Source organism: Rhipicephalus sanguineus, chromosome 2 (genome assembly GCF_013339695.2).
Source record: "Rhipicephalus sanguineus isolate Rsan-2018 chromosome 2, BIME_Rsan_1.4, whole genome shotgun sequence".
Lineage (NCBI taxonomy): Eukaryota > Metazoa > Arthropoda > Arachnida > Ixodida > Ixodidae > Rhipicephalus > Rhipicephalus sanguineus.
Window position 1 is genome coordinate 9,847,099 of NC_051177.1, and position 19,214 is coordinate 9,866,312.

The 19,214-nt window shown below is 43.9% G+C and overlaps 1 long non-coding RNA gene across 2 annotated transcripts; it reads right to left on the bottom strand.

The window, feature by feature from the left end:
• Positions 1–1,033: 1,033 nt before the first annotated feature.
• LOC119382395 (uncharacterized) lies at positions 1,034–9,989 on the bottom strand. 2 transcript variants are annotated; one of them, XR_005181523.2, is made up of 3 exons: positions 9,712–9,989; positions 7,713–7,868; positions 1,034–2,786 (listed from the first exon to the last, which is right to left on the bottom strand). It is a non-coding gene; the product is annotated as an uncharacterized LOC119382395 (long non-coding RNA). The 2 variants fall into 2 exon arrangements; XR_005181522.2 differs by having other exon boundaries at positions 7,713–7,935.
• Between the last annotated feature and the right edge of the window lie 9,225 nt (positions 9,990–19,214).

Below are 19,214 nucleotides of genomic sequence, written 5' to 3' on the forward strand. Positions count from 1 at the left end.
AGGAAGCAGGTGGCGCTTCACGCAGTCAGAAACCGAAACCGAAATTGCGATTTTTAAGCGCCTTCAATCGATCCGTCATTTGTGGGCGCCAATCATAAATGCATAAAATAGAGAACTTTTTCTCCATGGGAAACATTTATTACTGTGTAACATACTTCTGTGCTATTTGGCTGAGCTCAAGGTGTGGAACAAAGATCTTAGTCTCGCGCTTTTCCACTCTCGCTGAGGCTTCGTAACATTTTGATCTGCAGAAACCAGCCGTAGATAAAAAAAAATAATAAAATCGATTAGTGACGTCGTGCTGACTGACCGGTAGTAGGGTTCGGCGCGAAGTTCAAAAATTCGATTTTGTACATTATTTTTGTGTGTGATTGCAAAAAAAATTGTGATTGCAAAAACAAAGATTAAAGGTCCCACTCATTAAGAAAATCGATTTTGCCACTTGTGAAAGATTATGACAATTAAAACATTACAAGCTACTACACTTCAGAAATAGCCCTAGCTTTCTGTCCCAAGTCTCTAAATCACAAAGATTGGCTCTCAATGTATTATGGAGAAAAACACAATTGAAGAAAAAAGGATGAGCCGCTGTCCCCACGGTGAAGCCCTCCATCGACATCTTCCTTTATTAGAACACACTGAATAGATCCTAATGATGACTGTGTTACTCCTAGTCTTCTACACACTTGTCAACACAAGATGTTGCTGTTGAGTGAGCACTTACTTGGTACATTAAATGACATTTGAAGTCGGGATCATGGCGGAATCCAGTCTGGCTAGGAGGGTACATTTGAAATAAAAAAGAGACACAGACAGGTCCAAACAAAATGTTTATGACGTTTCGTCTTCCAAATAAAACGAACCACTTCTGATGATGTATTCATCGTGAACAAGGCTTCCATACTGGAAGTCGAAACGTCATAAACGTTCTAGAATGGTCGGTGCCCCCTTTTTGTTTCGTAGTTAAATAAAATTTTAAGTTAATAATTGCACTGTGTGAAAAGTGAAATTATTTCATTTGAGACAGTCAAGATTTCAGTTATAAAGACTGCTTTATTTTTGTGCAATAAACATAGCTCATACAATTTCACTAAAAGAGTTTGAAAGAGCAACACTCAGCCTGAAGGAGTCTTACACAAGAGGAAGGAATGGAATGCACACACACACTGGGTGTCTGTGCTTGTACAATTCCTTCTTCCGTATGTAGATTTTGAACTATGTACTAACAGTCCCAGCATCAGTCTCTTCAATAAAGTAATCGTTCTGTTTACCGAAAAACATAATGATGGGAAAACACACTCCCACATAGAAGAATATTATTCGAAAGCTGAAGAACAAAAGAAAGCATGGCAAGATCGCTACTGCTATGGTTATACAGTGACAAAATAATGTTACTGAAATCATTTCCATCAAAGAAAGACTAGTGCATTCAACATAAGCTTGGTAACGTTTTTATAAAAAAAAGTTTTTCTGCAAGTATGATGACTGCTTACCGGTCTCCTAAAGTAGAATACACAGTACTACCTTAAATCATTTACAGCTTTTAAAAACACATAGGGTGGACCCGTACGGCTCTTGTCCCCTCTGCATACTTTTAGTTCCGTTTAAAAGGCCCCTGACACCAAAATCAAGACCTCGAGATGTTTGTGTTGTGTGATTGTCCTGCACACGTGGGCACTTCTGGCTGATTATTAGTGGCAAATGTTACCTTTAAGATATTTTAATTTGGTTTTAAAGTAAGCGTGAGTGCTCATTTGAGTTGGCAGCACCTCGCAACACCTCCACTAATATGACATAGATGAAGGCCCCGTGTGACGTTCCACAAGAAAAGCCAGTATTGTTGACGTCACAAAAGATGGACAGGACACACACAATACCACAACTGGCACCTGACGAGGGCTATTGCTTCTCGTCCCTCTCGCTCAGTTGTCGGGCTGCTCTCAGGGTGGTTTTGGCTGCTTAAGCCAGGAATGCTTTTCATTTTCCTGAGGGGACACGCACTTAACCGGCTTAACTCATACCAAAGCACCCACATCGTTTCATTCTTTATCGCGCGCGGGGCCCCCGATTTGAAAACTTCGCTGTCAATGTCACCAAACCTTTAGCGCACAATGTCTTAGGTGCTTCCCCGCTGTGGGGAAGTAGTTTCTTACAATCTCAGGCGGGTGTTTCAAAATGAAGCTAAAAGTGGCCAGAATTAGAGACACTAGCATTAATTATACGATATGTCAGAGCATTTATGACTCACTCAATTTCGGCATTGCCAGACACAAGGCTACAAATTACAGTAAAAAAAGTCGCAAGGGGTCCTTTAACTTTTCGCATCCTTTTATGGTGTACACCGGTGCATTTCTCTTCCACACGCAGGGAGTGAGCATACATACTTTGGTCACTGAAGCATAAATCAAAGAAAAGTAATACATAATAGAAAGAGAAGAGAGCTGGACTGCTGGGAGAGAAGCATGAAGTCTACCTCCAAGCAACAACAAAGATTCATCTATGTGTGTATGGCAGCTCACATGAGATGACAAAAAGTACATGGTTTAAAAACTTTACCTTGAACTTTACGCCTAGTTTTTTGGCGGAGCCAGTGTTGCAAGAGCTATGCTCATTAAGATGAGGAAGAGCAGCCTATGGCTAAGTGATGTCGAGCCACTTCTTGCGTCTTTTGAAATAGCTAAAAGCACCAGCAAAGCATACTTAAACGCAGCTCGTCAGCCCCTACTTTCTCCTTGGGGTCGGGTCCCTCTCCACAGGGGTTACGACTGCACTTGCAGCACGGGAACCTGCACAAATAAAGGTTGTATTTTGCACACTATAGTACAGCTGAAAACCTTATTGCATTCATTCTCATAAATGTGAATCACAAAAACTGTTCACTAGTTTAAAGGGATACTAAAGAGAAACAATGAATCTGTTTAGATCGATAAATTGTGCTCTGAGAACTCTAATGTCGTTAATTTCGCCATCATAGGTTTATTAATAGAGGAGAAAACCAACTTCAAAGTTTCATTTTTAAATTTCATGCCAAAATCTCCCCACGTGACGTCATGGATTTCAAAGTGTATTTATCGTATTTTGGCGCCATTGACTCAACAAAATTAGCCCAAACTTGGTATGTTAAGTTTATGGCACCCTCAGAGGCACCCTACAAAAAGTGGCAAGATACATACACGATGGGTGGCCTCAGAAACTTTCAGACATCGACAACAATGTCAAGCCATTCTACCACATCAGAAGCGAACTGCACACAACAGAGGGCTTCGTTTGCTATGGCCAGCGGCTAGTCATACTAACAGCTTGTCAATCAACTGTACTTCAAACGTTGCACCAAGCACATCGCGGAATTACTGCTTGCAAGAACTCAGCAAACCAGAGTGTGTACTGGCCATCTCTAAGCAAGGAAATTGAATCCTTGGTAAACAGGTGCGAAATATGTCAGTCGCATCGGAATGCTAACCCGCGGCAGCCACTGTTGGACAGATCTCTGCCTGACCGCCCTTGGATGCAGCTTGGCATGGATTTTTTTCATCTTAAAGGCAAAACATACCTTCTAATAGTTGACTACTTCTCCAAGTATATAGAGGTTTGGCAAATGACGAGTACCACAGCCTGTTCACTAATACAGGTACTCAAGGATACATTCGCCAGGTTCGGCATACCAAATGTTGTAATATCGGACCAAGGGCCACCGTTCGACAGCGCCGACCTCAGAAATTTCTTTTATGACTGGGACATCAAACATGTCCATTCATCTCCTTGAACATGATTAACTTAGCGCAACGACGACGAGGACACAAGAGAAGAGGAGACAAACCACAGCGCTGTGTCCTCGTCGTCGTTGCGCTAAGTTAATCATGTTCAAGTACTATCACCAACTGGCCCAGCTATCAGTTCTTCTACATTCATCTCCACTGCACCCCCGCAGCAATGGTCAAGCAGAAAGGACCATCCAAACAGTCAAATCAATGATGACAAAGGCATCAGAGGAAGGCAAAGACCTCGCAGTTGTGCTGCTTAACTATCGTTCAACTCCAACGATAGGAGGAAAATCCCCAGCTGAGCTGCTAATGGGCAGGAAGTTGCGCACATTCCTACCAACCTTTCCAAGCGTACTACAACCGAGCTTTCCAACTGCAACTCACCACACGCTTCTCCACGAAAGGCAAAAGCAGTAACACAAACACGGAGACTGCCACCTCAATCACCTCAATCAAAAATTGGAAAAAAGCCACCGTGGTGAATGTCGGTCCAGAACCTCGAAGATACGCCGTAAAGACACCGGAGGCATCCGCTTCAGAAATCGCATCCATCTGTGACCAAGAAACACACAGCAGACTGTTGCAGAGGCTTCGCCAGAGGACTACGACATAGCTGAGCCAAGCCTACCAGTGGCAACACAGCAAGTTGAGGAACGGCCTTGCCCACCTCCAACTACCTGCTCCGGAAGAAGGATCAAGCCTCCTGCACGCTATCCCAGCTTAAGAAGCGACTTCACTTAAAACTGAAAAGCTGGTTTACAAAAAAAAGTCAAGTCACCAGGAGGAAAGTTGAGAGAAAGTAGACCAGGTGAGGAAATGAAATGAATGGTAGGAGATGAACAGTGATGAAGGCAGGTTAAACACAGGACGGGAGCCATAACAGGAGCACGGCATGTGCCCTTGGAGTTGGCCTGATGAACGTTTACCTATACATAGCAGCTGCCACAGTCAATATTAGACACCATATGCGAAGAAGTTGAAGCATTTTCCGAGAAAGAAAAAAATTCCAGGAATCTGAAGGGCTGTGAAAATGTGCTTTTCAATTTCAACTGTTTTCAAGGGCTTCAAGCACCTGTATACACCCTGATCTAACCACAAGCAGGTTTCAGCCATTGCCATATGATATTGTTAGAGAACTACATAAATATATTTTGTACAATCTAGATAATGGTGTTCCTGGAATCTGCAAAGATACATAAAGTGGTAAAGTTTATTGGTGCTGTTACTCTCACTGAATGTCAATAAAGAGAGAGCTAGGGCACTGTGCAAGCCAGAGTTCAACCAGAGGCCCACACAGAATAAAGAATTTTCACTCCCCCCACCTTGCACTTGGGTGGGCCTTTATTACGACTGTGAGAGGCATGTCAAGATATGTCCATAGAAGAAGAAATGCATTATCAGTTATTGTTTATGTATGACATTGTGCATTTTAGTGCATCAACATTGTACCAAATAACTCATAAAAACAGTGCAAAAACAATGAACGAGCAGAAAGAGACAACTCGTTTGTCCGTTGTTTGTGCACTGTTTTTTATGACAAAGGACAGCCAACTAACCCGAATTACCGCCTTTTCGAAGTGCCAAATAACTCATGCCCCTTTGCATGACAGAAATGCATGGTTTATCAGTGCAGGGCAAGTAATGCAGGAGTTTGGCACAAATTCTCATGTGGCATAACTGCCAGGCCCACCCATATTGTGACTCCATTGCCGATGGGGGCTTCTCAAAGACAAAGAGTTGTTGACACAATATGACAAAGCGATATGAGAATATTAAGAAAATGGTTTTGCATAACAAGTACCCGCGCACGTATGGAGGATGAATCGTGTGCCATTCGGAGCCGCATCAAGCCCGTTTCTTCTTAGTGCCACTCTTCATTATCACTTTGAGAATACCACAGGAGAACACGAAGAGATGACCAGCGGTCTAAAACACCAGTTTTATGTCGACGACATTGTGGCCGGAGCAGACACAGCGGAAGCAGCTTTGCTGGTCTGCAATAATGCAGCTAATGTTATCAATTAAGCAGAAATGCATCTGCGTAAATGGATGACAAATTCCACAAGTCTTCAACATCTCAGTGAAGAAAGAGAAGGCATTAATAAAGATATTCGTTTAACGGTTCCTAAGAACAAGAAATTACTGGGAGTTCTTTAGTACCCTGAAGATGGCGTGTAAAGGCTTGACACCTCCAATATTATGCAGCTCGTAGCATCCATGAGGACAACGAAGAGGAATGTTTTAAAGGCAGAAGCTGAGATATACGACCCATATGGCTTTCTGTCTCCATTCACAGAGCTTCAAAGGAACTAAAAAGTATGTGTGAGTCAGTCCGAGATGAACGCATACTTCAGTACTTCAGGCAGAATGGAATTAAATGGAAGTTTATAGCGGACTGCGCCCCATGGTGGGGCGGTTTCTGGGAACGGCTGATACGTACAGTAAAGACAGCAATACAAAAGGCCTGCAAGACAGCCTTGCTGGACTATGTTGAATTAGAGACCGTGTTGACAGAAGTTTATTCAATAGTACACTCTTGTCCATTAACAGTAATACCAAGTCAGTTGGAGGAGCCACGGCTTACACCGGCTCATTGTCTGATTGGTCGAAGGTCAGTCTCTATTCCTGATGACGAGATCACGGAGACGAAGCCTGGTTCGACCAAAGATGAACTACAAAGACGTTGGAGGCAAAGAAAAGCATGCCTTGATGCCTTCTGGAAGAGATGGCACAAGGAATATATTTTACAGCTACAATCAGCTCACCACATCAATGGCACTGCTTGTAGTAAAAGTAGGAGACTTATCATGAACGAGAAATCTCCAAGGCTCTTATGGGTTCTGGCCGTAATCGAAGAGACATTTAGGGGTCGTGACGATCACGTTTGTCTGTGTCTCCCGAGAAAGTCAGACGGAAGGAAAGCACGAAAAGCTGTGAAACACCAAAGGGGCTATGCCTCTGGCTATGACAGTGGTACAAATGAACACTTTCTAGACCAATTATACCTGTCTGCTTTGGTTCACTTTTTCCTTAATTTTTTTTTACTGAAGGCACAATTAGCTGAGGGCTTTTGCAAATGCCAGAGAGTTGAACATTTTTACAAAGACCTTAACGGGAAGACTGGACAAGGATTCAAAGCAGCTTCCAAACACTGCCATCGCATTGCGACTGCAATGATCTCTCAATCATGAAGTATTGGACAGAAGAGGAAATTCCTGCATTTCCGCAATGATTCACTCACCCTATATCATCCCAGCAGACTTTTATGAAATGGAAAATTAAAGGCAATCGTCAGTACCATACAGTGACTCATAACAGTTTATTTGATCCCAGGGTCACTGACCCATGGAACAGGATTCAACGTGCCTGTCTGAACACTGCTAACGCAATGCAGCTGCAGCATGACAGCACACAGCTGCAATGGTCCCCCAATGACGAAGTATTGGACAGAAAAGAAAGTTCCTGCATGTTTACAATGATTCGCTCATCCTACAATATTTCAGGTAACTTTCCTGATTGCCAAGAAATGGCTCGTGACATTTAAATTCATCACACGCCCATGAGACAACTTAAAAATAGTTCTGTGACTAAAGGCAGACACATATAAGTAATGTGTAGCTTCCTAAGGAAATGAAATACAGTTAAAACTCGATCTAACAAAACAATTTTATGAAGTTCCTGATCTCACGAAGTATTTTGTGATTTTCCAGCAAATACCCATAGGGCTGAAATTAATGAATTAGCTCGGCCACAAAACTCGATTTAACAAAGTTTTCTTGGAAATAACTGCGTAAAAAGTGGTGATTTCCATTTAATTTTGCAGAGATGGGTTTTTCTTCGAGCGTGCACTCTAACGCTTTAGCCCTATAGCATTAGTTTGATGAGGCTGGACGCTCCACAGTGCCCTTGCATGGAGCACTGGACTCAGCAGTCAGTAGCATACTTACGTACCGGATGGTGCTAGAGGCGGCGGTGGCTGGTTTCGTTGCAATAATAGCTTCCTTGCAACTTTCTGACTTGGCCTGCTCGCACAATCACTTCGTTCGTTCTCCATGTATATGTTCGCCCATCATTGCTTCATGTAATGGTCTTTCTGGCTTGCATCACCTGGACATAGGCGACAAGGGAGCCTCATGTCAGAGCCACCCTCAGGCCGGCCTCACGGACTTTTCACCTGCGCAGCAATTAGATTAATCGCGAGAGCAATGGCCTGGTAGCTTTTGGTTGTTGTTATATGTTACAATTTTAGATTTCAAAGAGCCAAAAAATCCCCTTCTCGATTTTACGAACTTCCTGATTTAATGAAATAATTCAAGTGTCCTCACCACTTCATTAGATCGAGTTTTAACTCAATACCGTAAAATCCGGAGCAAGCACCACTCCCACGGTGAAAGATAATCGGACAAGATTTGGAGGGGGGCCTTTGCTCGGTCACGGATCAAAATTCAATATGGAGGTGGAAGAGCCGCATGTGCTTCCAATGAAATGAGTTTTTGAATAGGCATGCATTTGCTGTCGTTATTAGCCCTTGTCAAGCGAATAAAAACACGGAATGGAGCAGTGTAAAGGGCGGGAGGCAGGGGGGGAACACTTGCTTGGTCCCATTTGTAGATATTTCAAATATCCAGAAAAAAGGAGGGGGCGCTTGCTCGGGATTTTACGGTACGTAGGCAGAAGAAATTTTTCAACATCAAGTGTGGATGGTGAAGGTACAACTTAATTACATTCTCAATAGACCTTGGTTGTGCATTGAGCCAAGTGTCGATAACACCATGTGTAGGCTAGTACCTTCGGGCTATTATGAAAGGATAGTGCATTATGGACAGTACCGCTACTGCACCAGAGTGGTGGCTGCACCCTTGCACGTTGCTGTAATCCTATATCCGGGGGACACAGAAAGCATGTTTGCCATGTTATTGTAGCATACAGCAGACAGAAGAGCAGTCTAGCCTACGACACGTTCATTCAATAAGCAAGTTTGACTGGTGTGAGTGAAAAGCAATGTTACACAAGGGTCTTCCAGGAAGCGTAAGGCTGCTAGACTGTGCACCCATTGGCCTTTTGCAAAGTTGGTTGCTTGAGCTAACCTCATTCTTGCTGTTCATGCCCTAAATAAAGATGCATATATCCTGCTGTGTATATAGTCATACCTTTTTCATTTACATTTGGTTTTTATTGCAACTACTTCAAAAGTATCACTCTCACAATCCTTATAAGCATTACATGGCGCATAATCTTACGTAAGGGCAGCTAAGCAGGCATATGAGATACGCTGTACAAAAAAAGAGTGAACGCTTCTCGTCTTTCATTTTATATTTTCCGTCAGTACGCTTACAATTCAGCTTAGAATTCGTAGAAGGCTTTTTACAAACCAACACCAAATGCGAGCGCACTAAACACGTTGAAGTGCTGTCTGGTGAACTGTGGCACTTGTATCAAACTAGCGAACGAAGAGCGCCTGCTTCCTCTTGCAAGCAGCTGCAATCCCTTGGAAACATGGAGCGTGATGACACTTCATAATGCAAGCAAATTCGACATTCAAACCTGAACACTTGCGAAACTGCCACAAAGTGAGAGCCATGTGTTCTTTCACATGGCAATCAAGCTTCTTTCATGCGCGAAGAAACTGTTCTAATAATAGTGTCAGTTATCAATTAGGCAAAGCCGAACATTGGACGAGTTGGTGCAAGTTAATCATGTCGAACTGTAGCGGCTGTAGTGCATGAAAACACACGATCGGTTCTTTCGCAGAAAACTTTTTTCTGCTCGCGCAGCGATCGTGGATGAACCTCTTGTGCCGCAGTTCGAAATGTTTATCACGCTCCGTATCCACAACGTAAGAACGGCAGCATAGCTATATGATCACGCTCTCTGATACGAAAATGTAACAGGTACGCCGACATTTCAGACTAGCGGAGCAGAACTCGAAATAACAGAGATCGCTACTTACTTGTGGCAAGGCAGCGCATTGCAGCACCTTCGCTCTGTTTCGCCCTCGACGTCCGTCAATCAAGCAACGTTCTCTGAGGCAGTCACGACGAAGTCGCTACGGGACACCGGTTCACGGACTACGTTGTCAAATGGTTGTCAAGACGAAAGCTGCATGTGCTGCATGACTCGCGGCGGCGTTCCAGAAAGCTCCGCCAAGATGTGACGGCGCCACCATCGAAAATCCCTAGAGATTCTCTCCCTAGGTACCTAGCCGTCGAACACAAAAGGATTTTGTACGTTTTCTATTACAGTGTACTAGAATGGGGCAGTGGGCTCACTGCCGTATCCCTGCGCCGCGCCGCCGCGGCCCTCTCCGCGTCGACAGCTTGAGCGCCCGCCAGGGGCGCTGCCGCCAGTTTCACCTGAAAACTCTTGCGGGGTGTGGAGCGCGTCCCCTTGGTCGGTGGGGGTTAGGCTGGTTACGCTGTAGTTGCGGGGGTATCAACAAACGCGGGGTTGGTGGCGGGGAGAGGGCCACCACAATGACACAAAAACAGATCACAAAAAAAAAATGAGGAGGGGAGGGAGCCGAGCATTTTATTCTTTTTTTTTAAACTGACCTAAGTAGTTGAAGCTGTTTCCATTTGTGTGTGCCCTGCAGCGCATGTTCACGCCGTTCATTCGTTTGAAGGACCTTTGTCGGCACCCCGCGTGCCGCTTTACTGCACTTATATATGCTTGTTTTTCTGAAGGATCGGCATCTGTGTCTATCAGCAAATCGCAACTGTCTCAAAGACGGCCCGCCGCTGCATCTGGACGGGAGGGACGCGCTTTTTTACAGCCTCAGGCGGTCGTGCACATAGAGCATGCAGCGTACGTGGAGAGAAATTTCTGGGGCTGCGTTTGACAACAAAAACAGCTGGACCCAACGAAGCTAGGAGTGACCGCAGAGTCAAGTGTGACAGCAATAAAAGCAAGAAAACGCGCGAGGGTGGTGACAACAAACCATACTCGTGCTTTAGTAAAAAAAAAAGGGGGCGGGGTAGGGGTACTTCTAAAAAAATAATAAAGAACGCTGGTACGTCGCTGCTTGTTTCGCTATCGAAGTCCTAAGCACAGAACTATACTGACGGATGAAACGGGCTGGATAGTGACGTACAGAAAAGATGTAGAGGGGGGCTGAAGTAGCTCTCATTAGGAAGCGGGGTAGGTCCAAAGGGATTGGGCTCTCTTTGGGATGCCCCAGTTCCTGGTAGATCGACGTTGTCGTCGGCTGTCGACTGCAAACATCGCCGGCGTTTCTTGCTGTCCTTTATTTTTCATTTTCGTAGTCGACTAGCAGATGTTCATACACGTTTGTTGCATCTGTTTATTGTTCGACCACGAGTGACATTTTCGGCATTGATAATTCATATTGTGATATGGCAAACATTTGCGCATACATAGGGAGGGTTTTGTGTACATAAAATCAGTATGTCAGTGCGTGACACTGTCGAGTGTTTCTTCGTGTCCTGTTTTATCCGCGCTGGTGCAATTCCAAAGTGCAATAAAAATATGTACGCACGTGATACATGTTACTTGTTATGTACTCATATTAGCTATGTATAAATATATTTTTTTTTATTGGGTATACGAGTCCAACTGCAGTTTTGGTAACCTAGCTAGCTTGTACGATCTAAGTCTGTAAATAAAAATTTTTTAAGCGTACGGTGCGGATACATTTATTACGAAGCCGAGTGATTCCAACCATTATTGATTCGCGAAAAGAAAAGGAACATTAAATGGGTTAGTTACACAGACCAGCTAGATCATATATACGCGAAAAAATTTTAAAAATGAGGCGTTGTTTATATTCGGCATAGTGGGGCTCGAAAGGCGGGAGTGAAGTCGCTATGATAGCTACAGTGGCGCAAGTGCATTGAAATCGTATCGATCAGCAGGACAAAAAAAAAAAAAAAACGAACGCCCCCAACTACACACCCTGTTATTGCAGCTGCTGCGTGGAGGAGCATTCATTTATGCAATAGCCGCTTAAAACATCGCTCGCCCTCCGTAAATCAGTCACAACGACAGTAACTTATTTCACAACACACAGAAAACTTGCATCAAAAGAACTTCCGTGAGTTGCGCACCATAAGATTGACTTTTCTTGCGCGCAAAACAACAACGCGCGCTATCCGCGCCCTGCAACCCGCCGGAAAGTTTCAGGTGACGCTGTGAGCCGCGCCGCCTGTCGGCGGCGACATGAAGTGCGTCACGCTCCGCCGCTCAGTGAGCGCACTATAAACTTCTAGAACACTGTATTTTCTATGTTGAGATCTTGAGACGATGTCGCTGCGGCTGCACGCTACAGCTGAACTCTCCGAGCACGCCGTGTTAAACTCTCAACGAAAATACGTTTCACACAAAGTTGCATTCTTTAAATATTATACTGTGCATTAAATAATCAAACAAAAAAAAACGTTGAAAGCACTTTCAACACGTCTTATACTTCAAGTAGCCACAGTCAAGCCGGCCAAGCCTGGCCACTGCGTAGAAGCAGCAGCACACGCTCGAAAACGCCGTACTTGGGTTGCTCTGCGCTCGTACAGTGCGCTCACTCCCGTGTTGAGAGACATTCGTACCAAACTCTATGATTCGTACTACCAACGGCCAGTTGCAACAATGACGTCACAGGCAAGTCTTTTTTTTACTTATTGAACGCATCAAATTCTACGTCACCAAACGCGATACTATCGCCTTTTGCGATCGTTTGAGAATACGGGCCCTGTGCATGGTTCTGTGTGGGATCGGCTCCTGCACCGCGCGGCGCACGAGACGCTGCCTATCTTATTTAAAAAGTACATTAGAAGAAAAACAAACACAAATAAAAAATACTAAAGAATTTCAAACCACTTAGCTTTAATGCAACCTGCGTCTACCTTAAGATACCTCGCAAATTTTAGTCATAACTTTCATTACCACTGCTGTACAGCCAAGCTTTGAAACTCACTTTCGAAGTTTCACCCATGGAGGAAGGAATACGGGAGAGTATTTCGGCCGCGCGTTAGAAAAGTCACGTGGTACACAGAGCTGCTCCGCGCGGGAGAGTATTTCGGCCGCGCGTTAAAAAAGTGCGGCCGGTGCGGCCCTCTGGCGGGGGTCTGGCCGTTGCCAGGCGAGCGAGACCGGACGAGCGTTTCTTTTCTCACAGACTCCATCCGGGTAACTTGCATCTGGGGATATTTTCCCCGTTTGCTTCTTGAAGATCTCCCTATGTCTGGGTACTACCTAGGAACACGTGCAATGCTCTCTTTATCCCTAGGAGAGCTTTGCTGTGTCGTTTGCGGGTTGGCGCGCGAGGTTTTTGTTGTTGACGTTGGTGGCGGACGGCGCGTCCGTGCTCGTCGGGCTGTGTATGATCTACAGTGCTCTAGTATGATCCCATGTAGCCCTGTCGCGCTATTGTAGCCACCATAGTCGCGCTGTCACTTACCGTCCGTCCTTGTCTTTAATCCCGTCGAACGCCTCGAGATGAGTTTTCTTTGCCATTATCAGTGTAGCTGAGAATATTGTGCGTTTTTGGAAATTGGCATGAACGAAAGCACTTCGCTGATCGTTATACCGGTTTCACACGGGCAATTGATCGCGATCACGACCGATCGGGATTGGGCTCGATCCGGATCAGGTGTACCTACACGGTCATTTTTAATTGTTTAATTGCGATCTGCGCATCGATGTCTGGCTCCTAGATCGCGATTTGACTGATGTCTGCGTCAAACTCGATCCGGATTAGTCTGGACCGAGCAGCAGCAATGATTGATGATCGCGATCAAGAAATCCGGTCCGGGTCAACCTTGACTGCGATCAAAAGTGCCTGCGTGTCACCGGTATTACTTGCAATAGCTATTCTGCCCGCGCATGTGATTGAGTTTTAATATAGTTGATGCTAAAAATCTAGGGCACGTGCACTCAAAGTAATGAAAGTGTCCATGCTTCTATAAAAAAAGAGCCGAGCAGGATCCTTAGACGTCAGGTGGTAATAAGAAATAATTGCAACTGCTGGTTACATCACATTGCTAGTGTTCAATATTTGGACATACAATGACAAGGATACGTCTACATGGTGAGTAAATAAAGAGAAGCGAAATGTTTTGAGAAGCAGCATGACTGCTTTCATTCATGTTGTCGCACGGGTGTATCAGTGGTGTGAATGCACCTGCAACTTTGTTTCTACAGTTGGTGGTTGGTAAAGGTGCACCTTTTTAAGACAAGTTTTCCTTTGGTCATGAGACTTTATAACTGGCTTAATGCAAAATGTGAAGTTAAATGCACCATTATTAGATTAGATGGTACATTTAGCTTCTAGATGGGTGACACACTTCTATAGGCATGGGATACTTAATTCATTTGGTTCAGTTCAGCCCAGCACTGGAACTTTCACCATTCCACGAATGCACCCCTTCAATTGCTACTGCAGTTTCTTCTACCTACAACTGCCATTTGCAGACTAGAGCAGATGCACACAACCAACATTTGTAGCTGCAAATGCTTGCTCCTTTGTTATACTGAAATTAGTTTTTTTTTTTCATGTGTTGCTCTTGTACTTGACATCAAAACAACAGAAATGGAAATGTCACTTGTGTTGTTTGGTTTGTTTCCTGACTGAGAACCTGTGACCTTTGACTATTGTGTTGCTTCATCCCTTGACCTTTGCTTTTGCGATGCTCTGTCGCAAGAGTGTACCTGCCTGTCTGTTGCCGATTCTGCATATGCTGCTTTAATGGTTCACAAAGTGACACACATGAATGGTTTACCGTGTACTTTCAGCATTTTTTTTACATTCACACAAGTGGAAAAATGTAGTTGTTTTCAAATTGCAGCTGCCCACCTACCAACAAAGCCACATATACCTGTACCCTCTAAACAAGGAAGCATGACGTTTCAGTTAATAAGGCAAGGACCAATGTTAATGGAGTGTGGAAATTTTTTTCTCACCATGTCTCCTTTCTTGTTGATTTCTCTTGTCATAAATGCTTGCATCTTAGCTGTTCTCACTTTATGTGTGCTTACTGGTATGAAGTTTATTTTGTGCCATTGAGAGCTGTTTTCACTGAATTTCACCCGTTTTAAGACAGTTGCTAATATTTTCCTGTGATAGCCAGCCCGAATGAGAAGTAGGAAACCATGCAGGACATGTGGTTCTTTTTCATTTGACACTGCAGTGAGCTTCGACAGCTTTTGGGAACCCGACAGCGGTGACTGCAATAACGATTTGTGTGCAGGAGGATCACCATTTGTTTTTGACTGCCTGCACGGGAAGGTAGGACGTAGTATATGATGTCACAAACACAGGGTGGTACGCATTCAAAGGTGTAATACGGGTCTCGCTAAAGAATGTTTAACCCTTTGAGGTGCGAAGCATGAGTTGGCAGTAAGCATTCCATCTTCGTCGTCTCTGTGTACCCTGTCCTCTTCGTGCTGCACCACCTTAATGAAAAATTTTGGCCGCTGTTCAGCCGCACATTAAAAAACATGCCCGACAAGCAATTTTTGATCGGCAATGGGAAGGATATAATTACAGAGCTCGTGCAGAAGTACAAGGAATCGATCGAAAAAAAAAAAAAGATCGGACACAGTGTCACTGACAAAGTACTTCAGAGAAGCACCCTTTTAGTGCGAGGTAAGGAGGCACGAAGGTTGCCCTAGTGCTACCTTAACTCAAGAGAGCACCAAGGAAGGCCTCAGTGAGGGAACCTTGGTAAGAAGCGTTATAGAATACATGGCAAGGCGTCCTGAAGCAGTTATGGCCTCCTCGCTGAGGCAAGGAGCATTTCAGAATACGGGCCTTACTTCAACATTAAAGGCTTGCTAATCTGAAACACTGAATCAGTTTTTATTGATAAAGTAATCAAGGACTTTTACTCGCCTTGGTTTCATGGCAGTATGTTATTAAGAGGGAAAAGAATGGTACAAATTGCTTTTTTTAACTTTGCACCAAAAACTATAAGTTCTTCAGTGTTCTCAAAACCATGTGGCCTGAATAGAAATTGCCACGAGCTCATAAATTATCTTGTTTTAGTGGTGTAACAAGTGATGCACTCATTCAGTTTACCATTAATATTGCCATGCTTATCTTTCACTGCATGCATTTCGGTCTTTCCTATAGAGTTGCCTGGTAGCTGTTTCGATGCCATCACCTTTTTCACTGCTCTTTGATATCATAATTCCATATGTCACTGGGCTTATATTTATTGATAGCTTTAATAGCTAAGCAAATTCTATTTATCTATGCCCACCCACTTATCTGTTGTTTCTTTATCCAGTCTTTTGTGGTTCAAGAGATGTTGCTTACTTCTTGCATTGATGCTTTACCTCCAACTTCGACTACAGATTCAGAAATCGGTCTAGTTGTGGTTTCCTCTATGTCTTTTGTTTCTTCTTGTTCTAAGGTGTCGTATTTGTTTTCTAGGGGAATTCTAAAGTATTCTGTTTTTTTCCTGGCTATACCTGGGTTGGCCTGTGCATTAGTGGTTATTTTTTTGTGTGTGTTCTTCAAACTGGGGGCAAGGATTGCACTCACTAGCCTATGATCGCTGCATTTTACATATCTATACCCTGTAGCTATCAGATGAATGAGATCACTAAGACATTTAAACACTTTTTTTTTTCAACGATCAAATGACTGGGACGAACTACCACCAGTCCACAAAGAGAATGAGAACTATGAATCTTGAACTGTAATACACCTGTATGGTTCCATGTCGTACATTTGTTTATGATGTTGGTGCATGTGAATGATATGTTTTTATTGATCATTGTTTATTCTTATTGTGTATTCGTTAGCCTTGTGCTTCATGTGTTTATTAAACCAACTATTTTTTTTCTATGTTCATTACTTATTTACACACACACACACACATGCACACACATCCACATATACCTAACAGAATGGCTGATTGGGTGAGTTGGCAATTCATGATACTTGAAATAGGGCGTTACTACACAGGAACTTAAGTATCATATATAACTACTTCTGTTCATTTGCCCTGCTGTTCTGGGCTCAAGGCCTGCAGTAACAGATAAAACAAAACTTCTACTCCATTTTGTGATGTGTTTATATCTGCTTACCTATTGCGAAGCAAGTTTTTACGAACTCACTGGAAAGGTAAAGAGCATGCTTGATACTGGCTGTTGGGTGTGTGCCCAATTCTTGCAGATTTATATGTTGCGTTCCCCAAAGCAACTCTGCCTACGCAAAGCCCCAAACCTTGCTTGTGCTTGTCTGTAATGTCGTTTGGGTTTTTCAGTACTCCCTGCAAGTCTGCATGGGCAACTTTTACGTTACACTAATATGAAAAATATAAAAGTCCTAGTTAGAGCATGTGGTGACAGCATCATGGTGTCAAATAATTTGCAATACCGATGCCACTTGTCCATTAAAATTTGTGCATGCTAATAAATGCATCAAAAGTGTGTGATCATGCAGGGTGGTCATTTCAACACCTGCGGTAGGGCAAGTGATTTATAACTTTTACAAACCTTTACGAGTCGTGTGTGGCATGCAGCGTGACATTCAGAGTTTTTTTCGCACTTTTCCTTATTTCTTACTTATTCTTTTTCTTTTGCATTGCGCATAAGAAAATGGGACGAGCCAGTAAATTTTCATCCTTCCTGAATCTTTGACCGTAAGCTGCATTAAAATCGAATAATTTGCAGGAAAACTACAGCCCAATGAAACAGGTCAGTTCTAAAAGAATGACCATGCACATTTGAATACATGTCTAGCTGGCATGATTTCACTGCCACGGCAATAGCAGCTTTGCTGGATGCATTAGGCAGCGTTTTGAGAATATGACACCGATTTCTTTACTTAGCCTTTTCAGACAAGCGGTGAAAAACATAATAACCGGTGTCGCACAACCCCTTTCGATCACAATCGGGCCTGATCCACATCGAATTTCTTGATCATGATTGGGTCTTTTACTCAAGCTGAAGAAGGCGGCCATCGCTGTTCATAAATTTAATACCCATAGGGCTCAAACGCGATGTAAAGGCGGTGTCTAGCGTTACGCCCAGACGTAACGATTAACAGTTGCTAAAGTACCGTCCAGGGTGTCGCTCACGGAGCGCACTTGACTCTCACTTCGCCAGCATACGTGGATTGTCACTCGGGGAGACAGTATCGCTGAGCCCGCAGCGCATTCACTGTGAACACGCGTCCCGGACGCAACACGTGCGCTCCGCCTCTTTCAGCTACGCTACTATAAGTACAAATGCGTACCCACATGCAAAAAGTTCGTCGTCTACAAGATCGACATCTTCAGAAATTGCGAGGCCCTTTAACTAAAGCAGGGGGCAATCTCGAAGCGTTCGATGGGTGTAAAAACTGGAACGGACGGAAAGTAAACACACCTCGGCCGCAGATCACCATCCGCGCGCGCACAAACTTCGTATTCGTAGACAAGTTTAACACGCGCCATCAACAAGTAGCCGAGTGGCTGGGGCTGGGTCTCTTAGGGATAAACAGTTGCCTAGGTAGTACCCAGACGTAGAGGGATTTTCAAGGAGCAAGCGGACGAAAAGTCTCCAGATCTCAAGTTACCCGGATGGAGTCTGTGAGAAAAGAAACGCTCGTGCGAGTACAGTGTACTAGAAGTTCACTGTAGTGCGAGACCGGCGAGACGGAGATATAGTGTTCTAGAATATTGGGTAGTGAGCCCACTCTCCGGGGAGAGGGTACGTTGCCGCGGCGCAAAAAATGTAAACGAGTTTTCGTTTTCCTGAGTGCCCGCGTGGCGGCGCTACCATCGTCAGCAATGGGAGCCTTCGCCCCGCTGCTGTAGGGCTGCTGCTGTGTTTCATCGTCGCTGCAGGTTTTCGGCCGAGCATTGCTTCGTCAATACGTTTCATTTTTCAGTTCCTGTAGTTGTGAATAATGTAGATTGGTAGCAAGACTTGTTCACGGGCTGCTTTTCATGTGAAGAACTCCATGCAGACAGCATTTTAGATATGCTGACCATTGTGAAAGCAAGGCTTTGGCAAGAGGTTGGGTGCCCAAGCCATGCCTCAATGCTCTCTCAAAAACTAATCCAATTCTATGTTGTTACGCGACTTCATTTTTACATTAAGGGGCTAAACACAGACAGAGCAGGCAAACGCCAAAAAGCAAAGCACTTAAAGATAAGCCGCTGCTCTTAAATTTTTTTTCTTGCTATACAAGATTTTTTAAATTTTATTATTGTTCCTGCGTTTAGATTTTACAAGTGTAGGTTAAACTTGAAGTATGAATCTCCTCTGAATATTCTTTTTCTGTTTCACTGACCCAAATACAAGAAAATGCCAGATTTGAAAAACAAGCAAGATAGTATATTGCCACTCGCCATGCATACTATAGCAATAAACCCTTGAATAAGTGCCAACTCTGCTTAATTCAATTGTGAATGGTGGTTTTGGTCCTTGGCGTACCATCAACAGTGCGATTAATATGATCTACCAGAACGTCAGTAGATCTGTATAAAAATGCATGTGTCTGAATGGAAA